The sequence below is a fragment of the Pinus tabuliformis genome, chromosome 6 (assembly GCF_031772625.1).
Source record: "Pinus tabuliformis cultivar Carrire ecotype Pingquan chromosome 6, CPIR1, whole genome shotgun sequence".
NCBI lineage: Eukaryota > Viridiplantae > Streptophyta > Pinopsida > Pinales > Pinaceae > Pinus > Pinus tabuliformis.
Window position 1 is genome coordinate 651,027,550 of NC_142292.1, and position 23,910 is coordinate 651,051,459.

The window sequence follows — 23,910 nt, forward strand, 5'->3', positions numbered from 1 at the left end:
TCTCACAGTCAAAAACCAGAAAATAAAAGTGATCTTCACAGAGCAAAGTTCATACAAAGGAAAAGACTCTCTCATTAATGGATTCCCCAGTGGAGTCGCCAATTTGTCGTGGCGGAAAAAGTCGTTTGTGCGGACACAACTGACCTCCCTAGGAGTCTAAACTCTCTAGCGACAAACAAGACAAAATGGAGTGATCTTTCTCTAAATATACCTTTTAAAACATGAAAACTACAAGTGTTTAGGCTTACCTTATTCCAAAACGCGGTTGTTGTAGTCCGTCCTTGCCGATCCGGATGAGCTCCTCCTTCAAGTCAATTCCTGCAACCACAAACAATCAAACAATTACCAAGCACTTGTATTTCATATAATAAAACATATATCCAACATGCAGACCAAGGAACACATGAAATAACTCATTAACACAAGCTATTGAGAAAAATAAACCAGTTTGTATTAATAACGAAACAAAGAAACTCTTACAACCTGGCCTTGGTGTTGTGCAAGTTCCTCCCAGGGTCCATCAAGGGTTTTCCTCTACTTTGACAAAGCTCACCCACTTCCAAGTAGAATCAAGCAAAGACAATCTCTCCTCACAAGGTTCTAAATGGGAGTCCTAATTCCTGCAGCATTTACCCAAAGAAAATGTATAGCTCCAACCTCTCCTCCCTCTGGCTCAATGTCTTTATTTATAGTGCTGTAAAGAGGTTATTCAGGTCCACCATCAATGGGATAATCCCCCTCTTTGGGTGGGATAGCTCCCTTATTGATGGGATAAGTTCCCCCTTAATAGAGATACATGAACCAACTGGAGGCGCATCCAAATCATCAAACCGACCTCTAGAAAGTTCTAGAAGTAACCACAAGTAACTTTTTTAAGATGAAACTCGCGCATTTTGCCTTTTACAGAAGGACGCACCTGTCCCTTAACATACAGAGCGTCCAAGGACGCACCTTTTGTGAACATGGTCAGCGTCCCCGCAGGTAAGGCTAGAGAGAACCTGCGACCCCAGAGATAAACATATTTTTTACAAGACTTTCTCTCTTCTTTGAGTTTGAGATGGATAACAGAGGCATAAGACTTGCCTAAGAGGGTAGCATGACTGTTGATTTGAGCCATACTAACTGTAAGTGGTCATGGTGACATTTTGTAGTGTAACACCAGGGTGCTGAGTAGCAGAAGCATTGGAGTTGCGAGGGGCATTGTGGATTACGTCGTAAAGAGTGCAATACTGTGAATATATCAGATCTAAGTGTTGGGCACGACATATGGATTGGTCTTCTATGACCACACCACCTAAGGCAACATCATTAGCGATTTGGGGGAGTAGGGACTTGTAGAACTAGTCCACTTAGAGATAGTCTGGGAGGGGATATTTGACTAACCTCCACCTATGTCTCCATTCATGTATATGATCAGAGATGTGGGTGGTGGTATCTTGACCTAATGAAGTGAGGAGTTTTGTCCCAGTCTCACAGTGGATGGGTAGCTGGAAGTTCTTTAAGAATTCCATCGCTAGAGTGTCAAAGGTATTTACTAACGCGCGTGGTAACTCGATGTACCACTTAGCCGCATTGCAGTAAGGGTGTGTAGAAAAAGATGTAACCAGATACTATCATCCACCATGAAGTTAGAAACACACCAAAGATGATAGGTGGTGATATGGGTACCCGGATCCTCCCCTTGTTTCCATTCGAACTTGGGGATGTCTGTCAGTATTTTATGCGGGATTGGCGGCCAAAGTAAGTTATGATAGATGGGATCATTTGTAAGTTTGTACAAGTTGGGGATATCTAACGTTGCCAAAAAAGGTAGAGTGTGTGATGCCCCAACTTGGACCAAGGAGATGACATATGACTTGAGGATCCTTGCAGTCCTCCCATTGTTTGAGTCCCGATATTATACATAGGTTGCGTGGTCTAGTAGTTTCCTTGGGGTATGGCATTGTAATGTGGATTTCCATGGGGATTATGATGCTAGGGTATAACATTGCCCCAGGATAAGTAATGCCCCCTTGACTCATTTGAGGTTGTGAGTAGGGTGCCCCCATGGACTGGTTGGGGCCTCCTTGAGGATTCCTATCTGCCACAAAACTAACCATATGTCCTTGACTGACATAAGGAGTGCTCATGTCAATCAGTGACTGACCATTCATGCCTGAAAATGGAGGGGAACTATTACATTCCTGACTGGTATATGCATATTGGGAGTGCCCCCAAATACTTGAATCTAGGGATTAGAACTATACAATGGATGCCAACCATATTTTTGGTTGAAGGGACCCACACTAACTATGCTATATTGAGCGTTATAAGGAGGATTGTATGTAGCACTTGTCAAAGGTATAGAGTTTGACACTAAGTGGGTGGAACCCGGAATAGGCTGGGTTCCACTCATGGAGGGTGTCATGTGAGGGTTTGTACATGGGACAAATGGGATAGCAGGTTTCACCACCAATGGTGTGGTAGTGACTATCGACTAGGGAAGTAGTGGGGGACCAAAAGTGTCCAAGAAGTTCCAAGACCCATTAGTTGTCGACGGGATGGATGGAAATGTTCCAACTAAAGACACAGGGGGTACAAGTGCCATGTGAACCAAGAGTGGGTCCAACGGATTTGTGATCAGAGGGTTATAGGGAGGAAGAAATCTTGCAGTAAAGAAATCCTCCGGTAAGCTTGAATCGTCGATTGTCCAAATAGATTCTGTGTGATATCTTGGAGACTGATTTCCTGAATATGGGGAATCTAGTTCACTAGAACTCAGTGGATCTTCTACAATGAGTGGAGGAAGTCCTAACAATTGTCTAGATTGACAATGAGGGCTGGATGTAGCCACAGTGACCATTAATTTTTATCAATAAATTTTATCATGATATTTGTTAAAGTCTTAATGATAACACTCAGGTGCCTAAAAAATAAAAAGTACACTAAGTGAAACAATCAGTAAACAGAGGGAAATGACCCTGTCTGAAAGCACCGATCACTGGAGATGAAACCCAGTATCACAACGAATAACAAAGAGGGTTGGCCAAATGTATAGTTATCGTTACTCTAGAGCTTTGCCCAAACCTCAGATTGAGGGTCCAAATACTCTCATGAAGATGAGCACCCTCCCAAAAACTAAAGACAAAGTAGGTCTGTCTGTGTTAGCTACCAAGGCAGCCCACCCTAGTCACCTTGTGTAAGTCCCTAAAAGTATGGCCACTAAGGATTCCTCAGATCACAGACATTACCAGGGGAGACATAGTGTTAATGGATAAATTCCCCTAGGGTCTTGGGTTGATACCCTAGCAGACCAGAGGTTATTTACAGAGAAAAACACACATTCCATACAACCATGATGCTAATATAAACAAACTATACGACAAAGGGGTGCACCTGAGGGTCCTTCGTTTGAGAAGATCCAGTTAGGGTCCAAACCCTCTTTGAGTTCCTTTTAGTCCTTCAACCTGCAAAACAAACAATTCCAGAAAGTATAGTAGCATACTGACCAAGCATCATAAAGAAATCACCTTCATAACATAAGGGAAGGTAGTTAGTTATACAATTAAAAACAACCATTCACGTATGAATTATAGCATTGACATCATCAACATGAAGAAGCTTTATATCAGGAACAAGACAAGTTTTTCTTTTATTATAAATAACTAAAGTACAGAAAGGAATGATTTCACCTGATTCGTCCTTTTGCAGGCTCCAAGTGGAATTGTCCTCCGGATTCGTCCAGTCTCAAGCCTTCAACAAACTCCTTCCATGACTTACTCCATGATCTATCAAGTAGAAAGACATCATCAGACAAGGAAACAAGGGTTTTCTGTAAATGGGGGAAGTGCTGGAAGCACAAGGATCTTCAAACCTGGTCAGGGAAAATCTCAGCAGAGTGATCTTTCTCTCTATTCTCTCCTCCCTTAGGCCTTCCCATTGAAACCTTTTTATACTTCTCCCAAAGTAGTTTTTAGTTGGGAATTCATTGGGAACAGCTGGGCCATGGGCACTAATAGGTAATTAGCAGGTAAAACCCATGATCTTTGCATGAAATTAAGGAGTTTAATTTTTTTTTAAGTGTTTTAAGACATATACACGGGTTGGGTATACACAGACTCACGTACACATGCATTTATCTCAGGGAAATGTCGCGTATAGGGAGTAAAACACCGTTTTTTTAATATTTGGACCAGGTCTGGAAGGAGGGGTTGCCCTAGGCCATGAGTGCAGCATCAAAAACATCAAGAGTGAGGTTTGGAGCTATAACACATAGCCATAGACAGTACACTGTGTGGGTAGGATACTTGAGTCCTCGACTCAGCCCCAAAATCCTCGAAGGGATCCCCAACACACAAAATACCCAAAGGAGTTGTAAGCAAAGGCAGACTACCTTCACTTACAATCCAATGTTGTCTAGTATTTAGCTCCACTTTGACTAGACTGGTCCCGGTAGTATAAGTGCAGAAGGAATTTTCTCTCTTTTAATGACACTAGTTTTGGTTTCTGATCTTGGGCGGTTTACTCACACTACCTATCCCAAGATCCTAGCCTGAACTAATGTTTTTTTTCTCTATAAAGAGTTACTGATTGATTTTAGGTAGATTTTATGTGTACCTTTTTAGTGTCTTCAGTAGGGGTGTTGACATATGATATTTTGTGGGACTCTTACTCAAAATAATGCAAAATACAATGCTTGAAAATATTCAATTCAATGAAATAAGCTGTATTCTACAAGTGAGAGTCTTTCATACATTCATATTTGTTCCATGCATCCTAGTCATTATAACACATTCCTAACCAACATAAATCTTTCCAATGCTTTCTAACAACTATTTGAAACCAAAATAAAGTAGATTTTAACTAGCTAAGAAAAAGAATGAATAAAAAATGTTGATTTTTCTTTTATAAAAACTTTTTTAAGAAAGAAAAAAAACTATTTCCTAAAAAAAATTCTCTTAAGACATAGATCTTGCTAACCAAATACAGTTGTAAATCCTTTTTCAGTCCATGAGCAGGTTTCCCATCCCTTTGAGTTTACAGACACAGTTGCATGTCAAAATTTGGGTTATTAACGCTTTGTAACAAAGGCCACAGAGAGTTACTGGCTCCACTAACGCATTGTTTGTGTAGACACAGAGCTTTATAAAGCTCTGTTTACTCTGCTAACCTACATTAGTGTGGGAAAAGAGTTCAAAACAGGGCTTTGGGGATTAGATCCAAGGCTGAATATATGAGGGAAGAATGCAGCAAGGTCTTGATGGGCCAGAAAAGGAATGCAGAAGTATGGGGAGGTCTAGAAGGAGGAGGAAACTGAGAACTGTCCAGGTGAACTGGGAACTAAATGTATAGTCCCTAGCGGAGTCGCCAATTCTACTATAGGATAAAATGCACAGTGTATGGAGAATGGAGATACCCTCAAGGGTCTTCCCGGGACCCTTGGAAAACTGTAAGATTATCTGCAACTGTCACAAAGTTACATGCATGTCCATAAACAATAACTAACTATCAAAGCAAGATAGATTCATTACCTCAAGCCTCTGTGTAGATTTGTTGGAGAGCACAATGTAGCTAGGTGTAAGTCCCCCTGAGTCGGCTCCAGATCAAGTCCTGCACATAGAAGAGACAAGCATAATCACAACATACAACCTTGATAACTAATACATGAATATATAAAAGACATCTGATTACACATAACTAAGCTACTCATGCTAAAAGGTATTAGACAAACAACTAAATGAATGATAGTACCAACACCACGGAGTAGACAGTACAACTATAGTTCTATATTAATGTCGGAAGAGTGATTGCAACCATTTGTTGCATCAACCTTCCCTTACCCCTCTAGCTCCTCTCTCTCTCTCCCTTCTTACCAACTTCTTATGCGTAGATTTGAGACTATGCTCGACAATCAACTAATCTATCCTTTCAAATGATCTAACCTCTATCACCATAGCCCTATCTTTGCTTATGTAGAAATCGAGTTAGGGTTTCCAAGTTCCTCCATGAGTCTCTTAAGGTAAAAGCAATGATGTTTCCATGCTTTTGATCTCTTTCCCATTTGCCTCCATTAGGATTAGAAATCCCACAAATAGGTAGAACTTTAGATGTTTCCTTGCTTTTCTAAGTAGATTTAGCAGGGAATATAGAGATATTTATGAGTCAATTCACTCCTTTGACCTCTAGATGCTCATTAGGATCCACTAACACTGTCCCCGAACCAACAAGTAGAGTTAGTAGGGTCACTAACACTCCCTTAGGCTTACAAAGAATCCTTATAAATCATGTTGTCAGTGTATAGCTAGCATTAGTGTGGAAACAAGGTTTGTGATCTTGGTCTTTGCTTTAGCTATCATGTATTTCCCTTCTGAGCTGATGAGGGGGTCATTTTGCTATAGAAAACTTGGTATTATTATGGAGTACAACCATACAAAAAAATGTCCCTCAAGCAAGCTAAGAAGGATAATAAATTGTCACCAAACCACTATGGTCCTTACAAGGTGTTTCAAAAGATTGGTACTATGGCATACAAATTGGAGTTTTGTGCATCTTCCCGAGTGCACACAGTTTTCCATGTTTCATGCTTAAAGAAGGTTATAGGTTACAAGCTCCCAATTCAAACAATACTATTGAAACTTGATGAGGAAGGAAACATCATATTGGAACCTGAAGTAGCTACGGAATCAAGAATCCTACAGCTACAAAATTGATCAATTTCATAGTATCTCATCAAGTGGAAGAACTTACCCACTGAAGGTTCCACATGGGAGGATGAGAATTTTATACAGAAGCATCCAGAACTACTCAATCATTGATGAAAACACTTTTTTGGAGGAGAGGGGAATGTTAGGTCCCTATACTACTAATGTAGCCCCTTATTATTATTAGTACAACCCCCTTATTGTATTTTTGTGCCCATGTAGTCCCCATATTATTATTATTGTGCCCCATAGAAGCCCAATTTTGTTATTTTTGTGCCCTTACAATATTATTGTTATGTAAGCTTTGATTATATTGTGACCCCTTAGGCTCCTATATATAGAAAGGAGGTCTTGTCATTTGTATCATCTAATAATTGTTTATTTGTGTAATGTAAAGGAGGTTTCCCCCTCAAAGAGGATAATTTTGAAGTCGTTGACCTATTTCTTCTTCTATTTTGTGAATATATTAGCTTTAGTGACAAATTTCATTAGGTATTTCATGAGGCAATCATGAAAATCATCATTGTATGTTTAAATCCATAAATCTATCCACGAAACCTAATTGCATATATGTGTTGTAATGAAGAAAAGGCAAGTCCTAAGTGGTCATTGCTATCCCTCAATATTGGTTTTAGAGCCTAGGGAAATTTACTCAATGTTAAGAGGTAAAAATAATGTATTAGGAAAAATCTAGCCAAGTTTAAATGGTGCTACGAGTTGCTACATGTTGCTATAGGATTGCCCTATTTTACTGCAATATTGGATCCATGAGAATTATGAGGGTGATAATGGAAATATAAAGGTGGAAAAGGGTAGATGAGGGTATATTAAGGTTTTATGAGGTTTTTTCCAAGCATAGTACATTTCAGAGGCCCGTCTTGCATAAAAACAAATGCACGCGGTGTCCTTTAATGACCCAGAAATGTACTTTCGGTGGAAAATTTTTGAGGGCATTGTGAGATGAGGAGAAAAAGGTTGTTTATTGGAGGAGGAGTGTGGGATGACCATGCCAACCCTGTAAAATAATAGTAGTACCTGCACAGTAGAAAATATTTTTTTTTCAACTTTAAAAGAATCTCAAACTAATAACCAAATTGCAAAAAAATGGAACTAAATAAGAAAGGATGAGTTGAATTTTTATTTGCAACCTATCTACTACATCAAAATACAACCTAAATTACAGCATGCATTTGAACTACATCCATGATAGCTTAAAGAATATTGTTATTTAATCCCTAAATATGCAAAAAATAGAGTATGTGAAAACAAGCATTAATCTGAGATCTGACAATTACAAAGGAAAGTAACCATATATTTTTGGCTTGTCAATACATATTCCCCAACCACACTTCCCACAAGAGAGGTGGTAGATAGAACAGCGCCAACAAAATTTATAAGCAAAATTCTACCAAGACATAAAAGAGATGCTACTATGAAAGGCAATGCATGGATTAAATACACAAAGAGAGACTAGAGCCTCTAGGTTGGGCCCTAACCCAAGTGAAATCAACCCTCTATAATGAACTCAAATGAGAGATAATAGTAGTATTTTCATTAACATAAAACAAATTTCAAGTAAATCATGAAAATAATGGAAATGACAATCTTATGCTCCTAAGCCTTAGTAGCTCCTATCCACTCCAAAATTTTGAATCCTTTTGAGCCCTTAGGCTTGCTTGTTTATAACAAAATTATTGAATGGAAGCCTCCTTGAAACAGGGTTTCTTCCCTCCAAAATATCTAAAAAAATCAGATCTCGTTCCCTTATATCCTCACAATTCCTTGAGTGCATTGGTTATTAGCAGATCTTTGAGTTGTAGGTGAGTGATTTTAGAGATTAAGTAGAGTTGTATGTGAGTATATGCAAGGGAAAAGCCTCCTACATCTTCTCCAGTTTCCTCCAATGTATCGCTGCATAGTAAATGCACTTGAATGCACCCTTTTCCTACACGTTAATCACATTATTCCATGCAAATGAAAAATATCCTTTAGTCTCCCTATTAAGCACAACTTAGTCAAAAAAATGTTAATAATGCAAGTAGAGAGGAAATTATGGTCTGGAGGATGGAAAAATGGGCCTTATGATATACCTATTAATGAGACCCATCATCAGCCTTTGTTGAAGGTGTTACTCACCCTCTAAGAAACTTACTCACTGATTTGTAGCTCATGCATGGCCCTGTTGTTCTCTTTGAAATCCCAAGGTACTCCAGATAGTGTGACCTCTTATGGATAAAAACCTACATTTTCCTTTACTATTTCCCACTCCCTCTATTCCTTTTCTTGACCTCTTCTTTCCTGTTAGCCTAATAACAAGGTAGGATTGAGCTTTAACCCTATCCAATTTGTTTTCAATCTTTGAACAATTCTCTTACAGAGTGGGGTTCTTTTTAGGGCATTCTGCAACCTCTCGGGCAAGTGGTATTCTCTTATTTGTATGTTGTATGTCAAAGCATGCCATATCCTTTGGAAAACCTACAAACTCTCGGTCCCTAATAGCCTAAAAACGTCTTCAAAATGGAGGATGGTCTACTCTTATTCTTCTAAGTATCGAGGAGCTAATTGAGGGTCTATAAAAATTATTCTATGATTTCTTATGACATCCCCGAGACTTGTTAATTCTACTGTGATATATATAGGATCATTTTCTTTCTTAGCCATAACCTTCTTCACTTCCTCATCCCTTGTCTCCTCATGGAAAATCCAAGAGGATAGGACCATTAGTTATACATCTCCCAACTTTGAATTTAGGTCCCAGAAGTTCAAATTTGTGGCGATCATTTTGTGCATATAGAATTCAGCTAATTTGGCCCTATCTTCAATGCTAACATACACAAAAAAAAATATCAACTTTCTATAGTCTTGAAATTGGAGAGAGCCATATTGTGCCAAGGTCTTGATTCGAAATTGCAGTCATTATTCTTTGAGGAATATTGCATATGATTTCGATGGTTGTTTGCACTGGATGGCCTCCATGGCCAAGCTTGCCATGGTGGAAAGTTGTGCTTCTCTTTCCTATAGTTGCTCTCTTAATCTATGATTCTCCAATTGCAACTTCTCCCTCATTATTGACTCTTTTAATCTTAAGTCATCCATTTTGCACTCATATTTTTCATCTTCTCTTCCATGAGGCCCACATCCTCAACCTTCTTTGATTTAGTAATTTTCATCCATCGATAGGTTCGGCTTCTCTCCTTTTCTAGCTCAAATAGGATGGGGGGAAAAAATTTCAGGTATGATTTTCCCCTCTCCATAAAAATTTTAGTAGGACGCAAGATCATGTCAGCGATTAAGCTCTTGGATTGGTTTTGGTCCTTATCCCTGCTCTGGGGGTACTATTATTGTTTCCTGTAGTAGTGTCTCCTTATCCTATAGCAAATCTATCCCTTCCTGTAGCAGTCTTGTTTCTCCTTGTAGCTTCTCCCTAGTTGCCCTAGTGTTTGGCCTTCTTTGGAATGTTTGAGGTTGCTTTCCTTTCGCCTTGAGGGAGGTGAATTCCTTAATTTTCCCCTTGCCTCATCCTAACTCTCCTTCTTAGTGGTTGACAAATTATTCAATTGCAATTGGGACTGCTGAAGAAGGTTGAGGATTCCCTTGTTTTATCCTAATTCTCCTTTTTTAGAAATATAAGGGACCTTTATTGGGTTTCCTTCTTTTGAATTTGATAGGTATGTTAAGGGCTTCCATTGTGGAAACCACCTCTTGTTCAGTGTTCCCTTCTGATAGAATGATTTGTTTCTCTTGTTTTCTCTTCTTTTGAGGCCTATACGATTCCCCAATGGTATCTTTTGCTACCTCTATTTTCCTCTCCTCTTTCTTCTCTTCTATAGATTCTTATTCAACTTCTTCTTTCTTATATTTAACTTCTTCTTCCTTTTCTTCAACTTCTTCATCATTTTCTTCAAATTATTCTTCCTTTTTAACTTCTTCTTTAGAAACACTATTCTTGGTTGTCTCTTCATTTTCTAGCAGAGGTTGTGCTTGAGCCTTAATGAAGGCTTCCCTGTCCATGCCCACAAAATATATCCATAGCATAAGGTTCTTGAGGTGACTCAATGTATTAATAATAATGATCCTTATGAGCCCATGATGAGCAGCGTATTGGTGCTTTCCTTCTCTCACCCTCTAGCTCATTTCTATCATAAACTGAAGGAGAAAGTAGGGAATACTGAGCCTAATTGGGATGGGAAGTTATGTTTGGAAATTTAGCTCATAGAGTAGCCTAAAATGATAGGCATACCCAACACTTAGCCTACATAACACTAATCCTCCCCTCATAGGATATGTATTTTAGGATTTGATAAGACACTTCATCCCATGGGTAAGGAAGGATCTCCCTTCTAACTCGATTCTTATCTTCAACTGACTTCTCTTTAGGGCTGACTTCTCTTTAGGGAGGAATAAATTTTTATTAGCTATAATGGCTTATGTTCTATCTTCCTTGCCCCACCTAACTCCTAGAGGTAGGGTGGTCACTTTTCTTATGAGTTCTGCATTGAAATGGATGGAAATTCCTCTTACAATAGTGGTGGCACTATCTTCCCCCTAAAAGTGAAGGACTATGGAAAATTCATGGGTTATTTCATCATCATACCCCTTGAGCTTCTCAAAGGACCGCATCCATTGGTGGCTTATGAATATGTCTTTATTAGGAAGATGTCGGTGGATTCTTTTTGAGTTTGTGGGCTCCCTTCTATCAGCACTCCATAATTTTCCCTAGTCTTAGAAGAGAAAACTCAGAGGTAACCACAAACCTATTTTAGGATGGGATCCATTACTAGTAGCCTTGGAGAGGGCTCTCTCACTGTGTTTTCTTTTAGTCAATCTAGTGACTGGAAAAGATTGATCTTAGGTTGGCTATAAGGATCATAAAATAGTTCAATATTTTTTTATTTATTGAAGGTGGGTGTAGAGGGCAGATTTACTTAGGATCAAAGCACTGTTACATATCCCAATGAATAAGGGATATGATGAAATTGAAACAGGGAAAAGATAGGCAGACTTACTGAAAATCAATCAAAATTCATTGTAGTGGAAGGATGAGTGAGGTAAGACAAAATTGACAAACTGAGCATCAAGCCACAGATGAGTTCAAATTTCCATAGAAGAAAATGACACATCTATGATCAACTAAATCAATCATAGCAACACATGAATTCTGAAAAATCTCCTTTCAAGATGAGTGTGAGGAATTTATACAATATGAAGCTATATATTAGAAACATATCTAAAAAAAATACATATCACATCATGAGAGAAAAGACATACCAACAAGTATGACACAAGTATCACTGTCCAAATTGCATCTGCCTTCTTCTATTCATTTAGAAAAAAGATACAATTTTTTTTAAAAATGTAGTCTAGCCTCTTACAATACCAACCAGAACTATTTTCCATTGCCTTACATCATTATATACAATGAGGAATTCGAATTACCACTATAGGTGGTCAAATTCACTCCATAGAGGTCAAATGGGATAGATACAATGCATCTTTACTTGTTATGTAGAAACATAGGAGCTGCTTTATCAAGACTAATACAATTTAGAAACATCAACCAAGTTGGAATATTGTTTAACAACTCAAAATACATTACTTTAAGCTTATCAACACCTATCCAACAATCAAAATTACTTCTAGAAGTTCCAAAATAAATTTGACTGATATGTTTGCGCAGCGAAGATCATATGTCTTCAAATTGGTATGGTTGCAGGTGATTTTTGTGCAAAATTGAGTATGTAGATATGCATGAGATGTCCTGGTGTTGATGTATAACCCACTAAGTGATTCCTTACAAGCTTACAGGCCTTAAAAATGATTTTTTTTAGCTTGTGCAACAAATGCATAGCAAGTTTGCTAGGAAATAGGGACCAGATTTCTAGAAACATAGGGTTTAAAGATGAGCTCATATATCTTGAATAATGATAGCTGTTACAAAACCAAGGGAGGTTTTTGTATATGAGAGAATCCTTAAGATAAACCTCTCTCATTTTCCAAAAAATTCTCTCCAACTCCTCACAATCTGCACCCAAGCATCATACCTAAAACATGAAATACCATAACCTAGAAAATAGATTGTAAAGATGCATTTGGCGCTTCCAATATATGAAACCTGTGTAGAAAATGAAGAAGGATTTTGTTCTTTGATCCATTATTGACAAAAACCACTTTTTTTTTCCAAAATTCAACTTAATTTTGTTGGAAAAATATTTGGAAAATCATGACAAAAACAGTCAATTTCACAGAAAATTCGTAGAAAATGTCTATCTAAGACTTCAATTCACTTTTTCGACCTTAAAAGCTACTTCAGAGCTAGTATCATCTTCAAATGGATAATAATGAGAAACTTCACAATATATTTGAAGCTTTCGTACTACCCAAAGCCTCCTTTTGGAATGATAATAGGCCATTTGATGATGTGAAGGATTAAGAGAAGAATCTTCGACGAAAATCACATAGAGATAATTTTATCGACGTGTTTCGAACCAACCAGTGTGGTTCATCATCAAGACAAGTTGAATGAGCAAATCTTGCTATGCATTATAAATAGATTGGGCAGAATATCTAGGTAATGACTAGAATAATGACAGATTTATCGGGCAGAATATCCAGGTAGCGGTATAGAGCTGTCATTATTCTAGCCATTACCTGGATATTTTGCCCGATCTATTTATAATGCATAGCAAGATCTTCTCATTCAACTTGTCCTGATGATGAACCACACTGGTTGGTTCGAAACGCCTTGACAAAATTATCTCTATGTGATTTTCGCCGAAGATTCTTCTCTTAATTGATATGGATCACAGAAACCTAAATTCAATGATGTGAAGGATGTGATGAGAGGGAAAATTTTTGCAATAATGAAAAGGACATGACACATTTAACTAATAACCGACTCTTCAAACTAACTCTTATGATGTACATGACTTCAAAAAACTAGCCTATGATGACCAGCTCTCATGACATGACCCCTCTACACTTCCATAATAACTTTAACCCCTCATGATTACTAATTTTAAATTATGACTCCTCATGGACCCTTCATAGCCTTAAAAATTATAATTAAGGCCAATAGACTCCCTTTTGACACAAATATTTACAAGGACCCTTTGACCAAATTGATTCTTTGGTACAAGGACCCCTTATACTATGAGACTCATTAAACCATAGGCTATTTTTTACAAAAAGACCCCCAAATGGATAGCAAGACAAAGTTGATTGGGATTCCTATATTATAGGACCCTAACATTGGCTCCAATGGGAATGGAATCCTCCATGTGAGTTGCCATGAACACCGCAAACTAGTAGTCTGAATCATTGGGCAATGGAGTCCAACTCAAAACGACCAAAACTGACTATGACTATTTTGTTTTTTACATTACATATAGCAGTAGATCACCAAAATTATAGGGCCTTCACTTCGGGCTTCAAATTCTGATGATATCCACCCACACCTGCAGTATTGAAAAATAATACCAAACTACCAAGATAAACTGTTGTAAAATCACGCTGCTAAAAAAGATGCTTAGAGGGTTGAGATTATTCACACACCTACTCACTCTAATTGATCCACAAGCTACTTGATCAAGTGAAGTCAAATATCCAGTGCAACCATGAAAGCAAATGGCTTGATGACTGGACTTTTCTTTCATTTTTCTCAAATATAAAGAAAATGTTTAGAATTAGGAACTTAAAATTCAACTGAAACTGATAACCAGAATCCATAAATACAAGAACATCCATCTTCCTTGATGACTGCAACAAATTGGCAAAAGGGTCTTGGAGATCATGAAGTCCTTCATTCAGTTGATCCTTCTCAAATTGCAATGCAACAATTTGTTCTTTCCTATCATCCAAATTAGATACAAGGTTTGTATGTTCTTTCGAATCTTCAATTAACACAACCACATCTTGAATAACAAAAATATCTACATCCACGAGGTCTAGAACAACCTACTCTCCTTCATTATTTCCTTGCAACTCTAGGTAATTATTTTCACAAGTGTTTTCATGAGATGAAAATGAAGAACCAACTGATCTACTATCCTTATCTTTTTATTGGGCATTTGAAAACTATTGAATATGTTCATCAAGCTCAAGAGAACAAACTTCTTGTATTACTTCATCAATCTCAAGAGAATGAACATGAACATTTACATCAAATTCGTGATTAGTTTCATCTTCATCTAAGGAAAATAATAATTCCTGCTGGGAATCCACCTGAATATCATGGCAATTGTCCTCATCATTTACCATTTCCTTCTACTATTTAAAATAATTATCATACTTTTCATCACAAAACGACTGACAAGATTGCTACAAATTTTCATCAAATTCAGAAGATGGAACATGATTGTCATCATTAAAATCATGCTCAGTTTCATTTTCATCCAAGAGAGACACTACCATTTCTTCTTGGTGATGAAAAGGATTGTCATGAAGGGCCTCTAAAATTTCCTCATCCATGAACTCATTATCTTCATAAAAGATTTACAAATTTTCAATGAAACTCTCAAAATGTCCACAACGATTTTGAACTAGCAATAAAGATGGATAATATTCTTTAAAAATTTCAAAGAATACTATATGAAAATATTTTAAAGAACATAAAATAGCAGCTAGTAATCGTTCATACCATGACCTTGCCTTTCCTTCTAGAGTAGCCATGAACATATTCATGAGACAATCTTCATGCCATTCAACTTTAAGCCTCCATGAATGCATATTAAATTTGATAATATGTAAAGCAACATCATCACCATTCTCATCTTTTAACTTTGGAAAATATGACTACCAATATATACAAGGCATATGTTTTGGAAAGATGGGTATAAGAGCACCATTCATAGGCCCATACCTTGTAGCTGAATTCATTTTTGGACAATAGAGTTGTTAGTAAAACTCTGATTTCTGGATCCGTTTTCTAGTGGAGTGTTTGGATCAAGTTAAAATTTGATTAGAGTCACCAGGTGAACAGTTCAACCTTCATATGTATGACTGTTATCCACCATCAACAACTAGATCTGAAACTATGATGATCTTTCCCAGAGAAGATGGAACTTTTCGTTCCTCAATAACGATGCTAATATGTTATCACTCCGTAATTTTCCCTAGGTTGAGAAGAGAAAACTTAGAGGTAATGATAAACTTCTTTTAGGATAGGATCCAACCCTACTAGCCTTGGAGAGGGCTCTCACATTGTTTTCTTTCAGTGAATATATTGTTTTAAAAATCTTGATCTTAGGCTGGCCATAAGGATAAAAAAATAGTTCAAGATCTTTTTTTCTTGTTTTTTGTTTTTATTATTTATTGAAGGTGGGTGTAGAGGGCATAACTACTTAGGATCATAGCACTCTTACATATCCAAATGAATAAGGGATATGATTCAATTGAAATAGGGCCAAGAGAGGAAGGCTTACTAGAAATCAATACATATTCATTGTAAATGAAGGATGAGTGAGGTACAACAGAAATGACAGACCGAGCAACAAGCCACAAATGAGTTCAAATTTCCATAGAAGAAAATGACACATCTATGATTATCTGAATCAATCAGAGAAATACATGAATTCTGAAAAATCTCCTTTCAAGCTGAGTGTGAGGAAGTTATATAGTATGAAGCTATATATTAGAAACATATCTGAAATAAATACATATCACATCACAAGAGAAAATACATACCAATAAGTATGACACAGGTATCACTATCCAAATTGCATTTGCCTTCTTCTATTCATTTGGAAAAAAGATACAAAATTTCAAAAAAATGTAGTCTAACCTCTTACACTACCAACCAAAACTATTTTCCATGTCTTTACATCATTATATACAATGAGGAATTTGAATTACCACTCTAGGTGGTCGAATTCACTCCATAGAAGTCAAATGGGCTAGATACAATGCATCTTTACTTGCTATGTAGAAAAATAGGAACTGTTATATCAAGACTAATACAATTTAGAAACATCAACCAAGTTGGAATATTTGTTTAACAACTCAAACTACATGAATTTAAACTTATCGACAGTTATCCAACAACCAAAATTACTTCTATAAGATCCAAAATCCAAAATTTTCCAAACCAAATTTGACTGATATGTTTGGGCAGTGGAGGGCATAAGTATTCAAATTGGTATGCTTGCAGGTGGTTTCTATGAAAAAATGAGTATGTAGATGTGCATAAGATGACATGACGTTGATGTATAACCCATTGAGTGCTTCCTTCCATGCTTACATGCCTTCAAAATTACTGTTTTAAATTTGCACAGCAAATGCGTAACAAGTTTGCTAGGAAACAAGGATTGAATTTTTAGAAAAATAGGATTCAAAGATGATCTCATATATCATGAATCTTGAAATATTTTAAAAAATTGAGGGATTTTTTTATATATGATAGTTTCCTTGAGAGAAACCTCTCTCAGTTTCCAAGAAGAATCTCTCCATCTCCTCACAATCTACACCCAAACATCATAACTAAAACATGAAATGCGAAAACCTGAAAAATAGACTATAAAGATGCATTTGACTCTTTCAATATATGACGCTTGTGCATAAACTAAAGGAGGTTTTGGTTCTTTGGTCCGTTTTTGAAAAAAACTCTTTTTATTTTCCAAAAGTCAGCTCCATTTGGTTGGAAACATATTTGGAAAATGATGACAAAAATAGTCAATTTTGTAGCAAATTCGTAGCAAATGTCTGTATGAGCCCACAACTCACTTCTTCAACCTTCAAATTTTCTTCATAGCTATTATTAGCTTCAAATGGGATAAGCATGAGAGACTTCAAAATAAATTTGAAACTTTAATACCACCCAAAACCTCCTTTTGGAAAGACAATAGGTCACTTGATGATGTGAAGGGTGTGATGAGAGGGGCACATTTTGCAATAATGAAAAGTACATGGCACATTTAGCCAATAAATAACTCTTCAAACTAACTCTTATGATGGACATGACTTTAGCAAACTGACCTATGATGACCAACTCTCATGACATGACCTCTCTACACTTACATAATAAATTTAAACCCTTATGATTACTAATTTTAAATGATTACTCCTCATGGACCCTTCATAGCCTTACAAATTCAAATTAAGGCTAATAGACTCCTTTTTGGCACAAATATTTACAAGGACCCTTTGACCAAAATAACTCTTTTGTACAGGGGTCCCTTAGACTATGAGCCTCATGAAACTATAGGTTAATTTTTACAAAACGACCCCTAAATGGATAATAAGATAAATTTTACTGGGATTCCTATATTATAGTACCCTAACATCTTCTATTGAAACCCCCTCCCATGTTTGCTATTGTTTCTTCTTCAAAATTTTCTCAAAGAATTTTCTGTCAATTATTGATTTTTGGGTAGCCTAGGGTTTCAAGAAAGAGGACATAGGGGTGGTGTTCTTCTTCTGACTAAAGGGAGGAAAATTACATGCCAAATTCAAATCAAATTAATTTTTCTCCTACCTTGCTTCCATTACATGGAAAAAAAGAAATTTGCAAAAATGAAATTCAATTTTAGGGGTTTTCTTCAAGATATTTGTATAGGAAAAAAATGATGAAATTATTTGACTCTTTGTGCATGGAAGGTGAGAAAAATTCACTACTTACCCCTCCTTGGGAGACCCATTCATGGTTGTGGGGGTTTAGAGGAAAATTCGCACCAATTTATACCTTTTCCCACCTCTCGGGTTGATGTTGTACTAACTGTCTGTAATCCTGTAGAAACTTGTTTTGATCCTGTAGCAACATTTTTTGATCCTATAGCAACTCACTGCAATTCTTTTAGAATTTTTTTTTGAACTTGTAACACTTATTATTCGACCATGTTATTGTAGCCTAGTGGACAACTGGTTATAGCTAGATCGACTCTTGAAGTCTTAGTGGGCCTCTCTTACTGGTTTAGGAATGAACTTCTTAGTATATATAAGATCCAAGCTCATCCTTTTATTACTCTTGTGGTAGTGAGCCCATCGCACTGTGTGAGATAGCCTCCACCTATCACTTACGCATTCCCCTTATAAACCCATTGGCCCACTCCTCATAATTATCACCCCCCTTTTTTGTCATTTTCCACGTTGCATGAGTGAGGGATTTAGTTGCACTTAACTATTTGAGTGTGCCTGAGACTGCTAGCCACCTCCAGCCTTTCAAAAGCTCGTTCCTCATTGTTGGGAATGGGTCCCCTAGGGTCAATTTTGGGGTTAAAGGCCCAAATTTTGTATAAAGAATATAAAGTCTCTGCATTTTGTGATCACGGAGTGCGAAGATGTAAAGAGTCATCAAGGGTTCCGCCCTTAGTTTACGTAACTTGTGTTAGATTTATGAGATCCACCCTTGGTCCACGGACCATGGGATTGTATAAAAAGGGAAGTCTTAGAAGAGTCTAAGGCAATTTTCGTTCAGTTCAGATATTTTTTTAAGAGTCATTGATGTACTGGGTCTGTGAGAGCTAAGAGAGAAGAGTCTTAGTGTAGGAAAGAGGCTCTGCAGCGGTGTGCACAGATGCCTAGGGTAGAAGTTCACAGCTAAGTGCGTAGACCCCAGTAGCTATGTGCGTAGGGTAGTTAGAGTCTATAAAGGAGATCTGAACATCAATAAACAGAATTATTCTAAAATTACTTGTGTATGAGCTATTTTGCTTTTGTTATGAATTCATGCGATTCTATTATGTTGAATACTGGGTTTATGATTTAATACTGTATTGATGTGTGAATCTATGTGTTTTACTTTGTTATATGAATGCAAGTAGGAATATTTGTTTACATGAAGATAGTCATAATGCACGTTGAAGTTATCCACTACTTAAGCTAATTTGGGTAAATACAACCGCAAGAGTAATTGCAGAGATGCATAAGTGTCTGAATCGCATGTTTAGGGTACACGAAGAACGATTGCAGACCTTTGTGAAGGTCTCGACACCAAATAATAGAAGTATATCGATAAACCCTAAAAAGCTTATTGATCTATGTGAAGGAAGGATTAGGGTATAAAACAACATCACTACCATATCTGGGTGTGGAAACTTGGTTCCTGCATCCTCCCATATTGCTTCGGGTGAGACTTCAGTCCGCGTTCCATAGGTTGATGCCAAAAGGGCCAGTAGTTGAGGGAGTTGCTTGGCTAATTAATGTTGAACCCAGGTCTGGGCCCACCAAGCCAATAAATGGTTCCATTGTCGGGACTAGGATTTGCATAAATATATGTGTGATGTCACATCAGTGGAATCCAACTAAGAAAGAGATCAAAGACTAATTGGATAGAAAGATCCATGAATTCGTGGCACCAGAGAAAAGGAATCCATGATTGACAAAAGAACAGTGGTTGGACAGATATCTGTACACAGAGATACAAGAGATCTTCTTTTATTCCTTCCCTGTCAAATTGTATTAATGGATCGTGAAATTGGCAGACGACCAAGGAAGTTGGAGGCTTGATGGTCCAATAGTCTAGACCCCGGAGTTAGTGCAGAGATTAGATACCTTTGAAGATAAGATCGCATGCGTTGTTTATCATTGGCTTGATCGTATCATAGGAGGGTTCATGACAAAGTTTGCAGTCGATACTTCGGTCAGTGACAGTGAAGTAGAGCACCGCTTCTTCAAGGTTCCACGAGGTAAGTATTTAAATTCTTTAAATACTTGGATTAAGACGCTCTTATATGAAAAGTGGATTATGAAGCTACCTTGATTTTTGGGGCTAGGCAAAGTGGAAAGACATTTAGGAACAAAGGGAAAGAAGGCCCTGAATATAGCCCATTGATTGCACCTCCTCTAAGTGACGACGAGGAGGCAGCACAGGCTTCTCTGCAGAGCATTGTTTAGTTGCTAAAGTAAGGGTTCCCTCAAATACCCCATCCAACCACGCTGCCTCCATCTTCACCTCCGCTGCATACACCTTCGCTTACAACACCACCACCTCCATCACCGTTCAGTATGGTGAACTTATTAAAGCTACCTGTGTTCAAGGGCTTGGGAAATGAGGATTCGAACCAGTTTTGGTTCATCGCGAAGGTTGTACGGGAAGCTTAGGGTATCACTAATTATCAAATGAAGAAAGCAACATTGGTTAGTTATTTGCAGGATCGCACGCTAACATGGTACATTAAGTACTTCATTGCTAACTCGAAGTCTGCGTTAGCAAATATCTCTGAATAAGGAATTTAGTAGACCTAAGTCTGAAGTGAAATCAATTGTGGGATTCAATAAGATCATGATGAAGCCTAGTGAGACACCTTGGGATCTAGATCAGAGATTGAAGTGTACAATTTATGAAGCTAACATGGATTTGACAAATGGGCAACACTGTGAATGGTTTGTGGCTTCACTCCTACCTCGTCTAAGGGTTGTGCTATCACAATAAAATATTGGGACCCAGGCAAAAGCCTTGGAAATCGCGATGAGATTGCATGAGACACCAATGCAAGATGCTAATCTGGGGGTTCAGCAGATTCATGCACAGTTGTAGAACCTCTGCCTAGAGATGCAAAGTCTAGAGCAAGATAGAATAGCTCGGCCAGAGGTACACGGAGAAGTTTGGTGCTTGAAGTGCAAAAGTTAGGGGCATGACAAAGATCATTGTCCAGTATTTGAAAATTATGTGGCAGCAGGGGGACCAATGCATTTGAGGCCAGAAGCTCTAGCAAGGCTAAGTACAAGGCCCGTACTATGGTGTGTTATCTATCGAGTAGCTAGAAAACATGCGACCGAAAATTTCCATTTGCTACAAAAATTCATATAGACATTGCAACAACTCTTCTACAACTTTTGTCAATTGGTGAGTCATGGTGAGTGTAATTTTCGTAGTTATGAGTTAATGATGGATAGAACGCCACATATAGGGTGCAAGCAGAAACCCAGCCTCCGGACCAAGGTGTTGGGGGAGCGTGAGGTGAATATTAGGGGTGAGGACAAGGCCGAGGTGGAGGAGGACCTGGTAGAGGTTGGGGACAGGTCAATTGTTACAACTGTGGAGGACTAGGACACTACGCACGAGACTACCTCAATCTGACGCATCTATCATGCCGCTATTGTACTAAGTTTGACGATGCAATTGAAGATTGCTTGGTATTGCTAGCTAAGATATGTGAAAAGGGGGCGCAACCTCCACAGCCGACTCAGAACCTGCAGATGATGAGGGCTGAGCCTCGCAAAGAGGATCCCTAGGTAAATATTGTGCTGTAGAGTAGGATGATGAATGGCAAAGATAAGGGGAAGCAACCTGAAAAAAGTGAATTGGTCCACAAAGCTCCAGAAAAGGAGGTTGAGTTTGATCTGAATCATGCATGGGAAACATTTATGGAAGCAAATAAAAGCTTCATTGAGGCCTCTACCTCAGGAATTCAAGATAAGCCAGCTAAAGAGATGGACCCTTCCATGCTTACTTCATTCTTGAAGACCTGTATGAAGCTGCTGCGTGACAGCAAGGATGTGAAAGGACTACAGGAACTGATAAATAAGTGTGCTGGGAAAGAAAATTATTTTGATGGACCATGCATAGTTAGGAAGATTGATAAGCATAAGGCAAGAATGGGGCATGATATGAGGCTCACTGCACAGATAAGAGAATATGAGATGGATCAAGTAATTTTGGATCTGGATTCAGACGCAAACGTCTTGCCTAAACATACCTGGGAGAGGATGGGGATACCTACGCTCCAGTGGTCTCCGATTCAGTTAAGAATGAAAAATCAGCATAAAATCATCCCCATGGGAAGATTGCAGAGAGTGACAATTGATATTGAGGGCATGAGCGCATTGTCTGATTTTGAAGTGATAGAGATTTTGGATGACAAAAATCCCTACCCTACACTCCTTGGGATCGATTAGATCATTGAAATGAATGGGGTAATAAATTTGAAGAGGCAGAAGATGATATTTGAGAAGAAATCACTCCACGTAGTAGTGCCCCTGGACACTACAGAAGGACTGTGCCGTACTGAACCAGTCTACAATTATGAAAGCGATGATGATTTGGACCAGATTTATAAGATAACAACATGAGATTAGGATTGGGTGAATCTAATAGTCGTATTTCATGGGACCACAAAATCTCCTACACTTTAGATTCAGATGAGGAGTTGGAACACTAGCAGAACTGACTACATGAAGTATCTACACTGCGTTGTAATATGATGACCAAGTCATTGCATTGAGTATCATCAGAGGTAAGGAATCTTCGCTATTATGATGGTTTAACTTATGTTGTTAACTTTTTGGATGCCTTTGAAAGGGAAGTGCAAGAGAAGCATCATTTCTAGGCCTTAGATTGGGTGTTGCACACTATGCCTGTGAGATGGTGGGGTATGTACAAGGACAATTTTGATGATTGGTTCATATATAGAAAGATGATGAGATTGTGGTTTGGTCACCCACAAGTGCGGCTAACAGAGAAATATGATGGAAGGGATGATCTGCGTGATCACGTGGCCAAATGGACTAAGGTCTATGGAGTGGAGCCTTAGCCTGAATGGGTGCATATATTTTGTCATACTTTGGATGTAATACCAATGAACTAGCACTTGGAGACAGATATTTGCCATGGCACTGAAGAATGGGAAATTTTGCGATAGTGATTCTTGCTGACGTTTATCTTTGAGGATGGGTTTGAGAGTATTAAAAAGGCATTGTAGGAATTTAAGGCAACAATCTTTAGAGTACCGCGGGATCTCTTGGACTTAATTCAACCGGATTGGACCACCTAGATGAGCCACGCGCTGGAGTGCTATAATGTGATTGTCGAAGAAAAGGACAAGAAGTCGTGGAACATTGACATCCTAGAGGTTGAAGGTCACCATGAAGTTGAAGGACCACAAACTGAAAATCCATATATCATCGCGCCGCTAAAAATAAAACAAGTGAACATTGGGACAGAAGCAGAGATGAAGTTTGCAGAGATTGGGGATTACTAGGATGATGCAACAATGGATAAGGTTGTTGAATTGCTCAATGAATACTAGGACTTGCTCCCCATGAAGTTATCAGACCTAAAAATAATAGGGCACCTGGGAGTCATGAAAATTACATTAAAACCGGATGCGAAGCTGATCAATCAGAGGCCTTATTACCTCAATTCGAAGTATAAAGAAAGGGTATGCTTAGAGTTGGATAAAATGCTTGCGACGGGCATCATTGAACTAGTAGAAGAGTTTGAGTGGGTAAGCCCAATGGTAGTTGTTACACTAAAATTTGTCACCATGACTATTTGCAGTTAGTATGGCTCCATCAACTG